Source organism: Haemaphysalis longicornis, unplaced genomic scaffold (assembly GCF_048455015.1).
Source record: "Haemaphysalis longicornis isolate Haplotype H1 unplaced genomic scaffold, Haemaphysalis longicornis Haplotype H1 scaffold_6, whole genome shotgun sequence".
Lineage (NCBI taxonomy): Eukaryota > Metazoa > Arthropoda > Arachnida > Ixodida > Ixodidae > Haemaphysalis > Haemaphysalis longicornis.
This window is the reverse complement of record NW_027526407.1, coordinates 145028255-145034036: the sequence shown is the minus strand read 5'-3', so window position 1 is coordinate 145034036 and position 5782 is coordinate 145028255. Positions and strand designations below refer to the sequence as shown.

The following is a 5782-nucleotide window of genomic DNA, read 5'->3' as shown; positions in this document are numbered from 1 at the left end:
ACTCATTCAAATCACTACATCCAACGCGTCAATACATCCAACGGCTGTATCCAACGGCCCCGCACATCCAACGACTGAGGCTGTGGTTGTAGACTGGCTTCTGGGATTGGGCGCGCCCTCTTAATCAAGAGCGCGGATTCACTGGGAGTTTAAGCAAAGACAGGCGGGAGTACTCTAGAACTCTCGCACTTCCTTGGGCCCTGGAGAAATGATGACGAGGCAGTGCTGGTAACAGAAACTCTGCTTAATTTTCTTGCGGGGACAGGGCTAGAGGAGGCCCTGTGAACCCTCTGAACATATGCAGTTTATATATGTGTACGCATCGCCTACCTCCCTCTCTCTTTTTTCCCCTCTCTATTTCACCCTGTCATCTTACTGTATTCACCCCCACCTGGAGTAGCAAGCCGTACTGTTGTGGGGCTGACCTCTTCAGCTTACATTAAAAGTTTCCTCCCTCTCTCTTTACTAAACGGCTCAAAAAATATATACATTTGCGTTGTTATAACCATTAAACGTCTTAATTCACCAATAAGCTTTTTTCTTTTGCAGATACAAGGCGTTGCATTGTTATAGTGCTCTTATTAGACTTTGGGGGGTTCATGGGTATTTTTCTTTAATATCTCTTGTTCTGGGTCAGTCGCGTAAGGGCGGTCGATTAGCAGACCTAGGTGATTTCCTTTGCTCACGTTTATTTTATTGCTCGTTTTTTTTTTGCACGTGCATTAGAGAGCGAATCCGCGTTGTACTTATGCTCGTATAGTTTATCTTTGCATCGCTTGCGCTGTCTGCTTCTGTTCGTCCTTCGTCAAAATGTGTGCTGTTCCCAGCTTTGTATCTCAGCCCCAACTAGCCCAACATGGTACCCTTTTGCATTATATTTGCATCGCAACTAAAAATAACTCACGCGAATTTGTATTAGAACTGCCAGCTAATGTTTGTTGGGTGAGCTGATATCAAAGACTGCGTATGCAAAAAAAAAAAAAAAACATTGCCGTGACCAGGATTCGAACCTGGGTTATTGCGGCCACAACGCAAGGTACTAACCACTATACGATCACGGCTGTCCAGGGGACGTACGCCTCTATGCAAAACGGCGGAGCGATGCGGGAACACCCACGTCTCGAGCAGCCAAGTAGGTCACGTGTACTCAGTGGCGACGGTGGCTTAATTACGGGTGAAAAAAGGCTGCTGAAGGAAATACGGGTCGTTTTAAGGGCAGAGTACTTTAGGCGCTCGCTTTGTCGTCTTAGCTCCAAGTATATAGAGCACCAAGGCGGCGTCCCGGGGTAAGGCTGTTGTTCGCGGCGTACCACAGAGGCTTCGAAAGCCAAGCGGTTTATATAGTCATCAGCGTTCGAAACTTGTGAAACGCTGGCGCTTGTCATGCATCTTCCCATTGTTTAGCGCAAAGAAAACTATAGGCACATTTGAGAAAAAATATACGCAAATAACCGGCAATCGAACTCGCAACTTCGTGCTCAGCAGCACAACGCCTTAGCCACTGAGCTACCATGGCGGGTAGTTTACTGATACGTGGCGTCTGTGTCATGCTGGAAGCCACGGTAATTGAGGTGCGTAGCTCCACTTGTGTTGTTCCAAATGGTATTTAAACCGATCACATATCTTCTTGAACCTTATGAGTGATTTGCAACATCCCGTTTCCGAGTAAGTGCAGGTCGGGCGCTACCGGTGCAATGTGCAATCCTCCTTTCCGCATCTAAACAGACTTAAAAGAGGCTAAACCAACCTTGCTTACGGAAAGAATACTTAGAATTGATCTAAGGGAGCATTTTTCCGATAATAAATTCCCGGCAATAGAACAGTAGAAGAGCTACGGCGCGAAAGCAGGGTAGAAGACACGACGCTCTCCGCTATGTCACAGAACAAGTTTAATTAGAAGTTTAGCAGAGAGATTGCGACAGTGTTCGAAACTAACCAGTAGACGGCGCTGTGTGTAACAAGAAATGCCCGGCCGGCACTCAGTGGCTTGTCGCGACCGATTTTACAACTCCCATTTGACTGCAATGTCAGTAGACCCTACTATCTCGTATACATTACAAATGAGTATGGCTTAAGTGACGTCATTTTTAACTAGGCTGCTGGCGCTAACGGACCATCCTCATTATGGCTACAGCAACGTCGCCCATCCAAGAAACTTAATCGACAACGCCTGGCTGAAGCATGTCCTGATGGATTCCTTTGTACCATTAAATGATTTTTTTTTACTACACGGGAAGCCTTCACAATAGGATGTACGCCAACTCGGCACAAACACCGGACGCTCTTCAGGCATGAACCTATGCCCATTGTACTAATGTTCCACAAAAATGGTCTATTGTAGCGGTGAAAAACGGTGCAAGGAACACAGGGACAAAAAGGAAGAGTGGACGACGCACAGCGCTGACGTATACAGTCAGCGTGAAGATTGTAAAAATGTAAAGATTGTTACCCTGTTTTTAAGCACACAAAAGTAGTAGCCAAACATAAAAACCAGCAGGTCCGAGAGATAATAGAGGCCTTCCATATTAGAAGGAACGAGGGCTAGTGCGTTAGTGTTCCTTCTCTGTCATTACTTGACAAGGAATTTCAGTTTCTTATCTGCTAGCAGATTGCCTAACTTCTTGAATGCTGAATTTCGTCGCGTGCCACAGTGTTTTAAAGATGTTACTCTGGTGTCGCTCATGTGCACACGCTTTGTCCGTGTTATCTGTTCACGCGATAGTATGGTTATTGCGTATAAATACGTGCTTTCTTTCTAATAAACTTTCAGCTGCGAGTCAGCTCTGTGCGTCGTCCACTCTTCATTTTTGTCCCTGTGTTCCTTGCGCTGTTTTTCACCATGAATCTTAATCTGCGCCAACTAACCCAACTTGCCATCTTACTTCTATTGCAGCGGATCTGTTGAAGGCTAGGTTCTGACCAAAGCGATGTGCGTTGACACGATGTAAAGAAAAAAATCAAAACATCCCCCTCGCGAGGGGCACGATCAAATGCAGAGCATTTCCGCGGGGGGCGTGCCTGCCAGTCTTATGGATTACGTATTGGTTGTTGTTGTTGTAATTGTTGTCTTCCAGCGTAGACATTGTCGATGAAGTCGATGGTGAAACGTGAAACGTGCCGTGAACCCCCTGCCGTGGCTATTACGCAACGTGGAGAGGCTACGACGCAACGTGGCGCGGCTATGACGCAACACAATCCAACACAATCCACTTTAATCCAACCCAATCCAAATCCAATCCAAGCCAAGCCAAGCCAATCCAATCCACTCCAATCGAATCCAATACAATGCCCTTCGCGAGAGAGTGTTATAGCGCCGAAATCGCGCCACCACATGAACGCGAACCAAACGCGGCGAGAGAGGGTGTTGCGAGCGGAGAGAAGGCGAGGAGGACTCGGGGGAGAGGGCGCACCTGTGGCCGACGGTTGAATGAGTCAAGGATATAAGGCGCGTGCTTAACCTTCCATTCTGTGTCGGCTCCGTGGAGCAGTCGGTAAAGTGCCGTGTACCTTGCGTTCCGCCCGCAGAGTCGTGGGATCGAAACCTGGCGCCGGAAAGTATTATTTCTTTATATAGTGTAGGGCGCGGACTACGTAGTGATGCGGACTACGGACGCCAACGCGGGTGACATCGTGAGTTACTAAAATGCTCTGCATTTAAAAAAGTCGTTACGACAAAGCTCAATATTGTGGCAAAGCGAACTTTCTGGTGAATAATCTGTAGCTCCCCCTATAACGTAGGTACCTTGAAAACATCACACCGAAATTTGCCGGTGGGATCGATTCCACCCTCACGCCGAACTTCATTTATTTGGTCCTAAATAGTTCGAAGTCGTAAACGTTACATAGCTCCCTACCCCTCATTGGCGGGAATATACGGTTACAGAAAACGGCTGTAACGCTTGTGTTATCAAAGCCATCCCGAAACAAGTAACATGACAATGGCCGCTAATTCAAAAAAGAATTAAAGTGCTACCTCGTATCCCTGCCTCAGACACAACCAAGATTTTTTCCGATGCTTTGTTCTTCAGCGTTTTCCTCTGTTGATTCTGTATAGTTATTGCTACCATTTACTTTCATCTATTGACTCTGCTTTACATCATTCGTGTACACGTCCCTCTTTTCCATCATTTGCTGCTATTATTCAGTGTATTTTAAGTTTTTCTGTACAGGAGGTCCCACTACAGTCTCCGATCTTTGGACCTCCTTCTGTATTTAACCCCCAAGTATAATTTTCAGATATTAATAAATTGATTGATTGATTGACTGACGCTCGCGACTCACATTAAGCCGAGATTCATGCATTTTTAATAACTGAATAGCACACAGTGAAGTGCACAATAAAGAAATGCGCAGAAATTCATTCAGTGGAGAAATTCCCGCCCGCTGTCATGCGTGGTCTTCTACGGGAGGTGAGCGGACACCCGATGAATGTCCGCTAGAATAAATCTAGAATCCCTCCATGTTTTATTGATCTTATTGGCTAAGAGCTAAGCTCAAGGAAACGTGTTCGTTTCGTGGACTAGTTGGAGTGCGCTCAGCCCCTCTTGTCATCCTTCTTCGCATAGCGAAAGGGCACTGAATTTTTAACGCGATAGCTTTATTAGGCTCATTTTTCGATTTTGCCATACGTGGCTATCAGCCGTTATCAGGCGTGCTCAACAAGCGTCCGCAAGAGTACGTCATCGGTGCGAATAGGAAACTACAACTCAGAAAGACAGTTAGCAGGGCTCGCCGGTGTCGAGAGTACAGAGTAGCGGCAACGGCATTGGGGAAAGGAGGATGATGATACTGCGATCGAGAAAAAAGAAGAGATACGCGATTTGAGCAGGTGCCGCGCTTGCGCAGTGCAGTTCGTAGTACGCGCCGCGTGTATTCACATCCTCGGAATGGGCCTCTCCCGGGGTACGTCACGCGGCGGCCGTGACGTCACGGAAATCGCACGTGCTGGGTGTGGCCGGGAGGGTGGTTGGCAAAACATTCGGACCGGCGCGCGGCGCGTATGCAGTGAGGCTGCATTAGACGCCCGCAAAAGTGGAATTTTAAGTGCGAATGTGGAATTTTAAGCGACCCCAAACCATCCACCGCAGGCGGCGGCGGCGGCGGCGTCGGCGGCGGCGGCGGCATCCGCAGTGCTCCTCTATATTTGAAAAAGAAACAGCATCCGGCGCCAGGTTTCGATCCGAGAACTTCGCGGCCGCAGCGCGACGCTCTACCGACCAAGCCACGGACGCGACGCTGATATCAGTGTTTGTGGCGCGCCTTATATCTTTAACGCATTCAAACTACGTCGTCAGCGGCGTGCGTTGGCGACTCAGCGGCGTTATAGCGGCTTGATAACTGCGTGGTGTACACGTGATACTACAAACCCGATGGAAGAGATGGAAGAGAAGGCGGCGAGGCGGTGGGCTGCGGGGGCCGAGCGCAAGCGCCGCAAGCGGGCCGACAACCGTGCATTCGCACTTTCACATTCTCCCCCTCGGGGAAATGCGGGGGAATTTTTTTGTTTACGTGTTGGCATTTAGCTAACACGTTTAGCTTTGTTTACGTGTGCACTTAGCTAAAAAGGGGGGCAACAAGCATAGAGTTTCTTAGTAAGTATACTAGAGAGGAAACTGCGCCTCGTACGCCATGTCGTCGTGGGGGTTCATGGGAAGACCCCCTTTTTGGCTTGGACTTGGCATGACAATTGAATTCTTAGCGGTTTTGGGGATTTGCTTTCTTCACTATACATTAACACGTTTACGAGCTACAAGGAAGCCGAAATCCTCCCGTTTCTGTGGTA

At 48.1% G+C, this 5782-nt stretch overlaps 1 non-coding gene across 1 annotated transcript; it reads right to left on the bottom strand.

Moving 5' to 3' along the window:
• Nucleotides 1–989: 989 nt before the first annotated feature.
• On the bottom strand, nucleotides 990–1061 carry Trnah-gug (transfer RNA histidin (anticodon GUG)). The gene has a single exon. It is a non-coding gene; the product is annotated as a tRNA-His (tRNA).
• Nucleotides 1062–5782: the final 4721 nt, after the last annotated feature.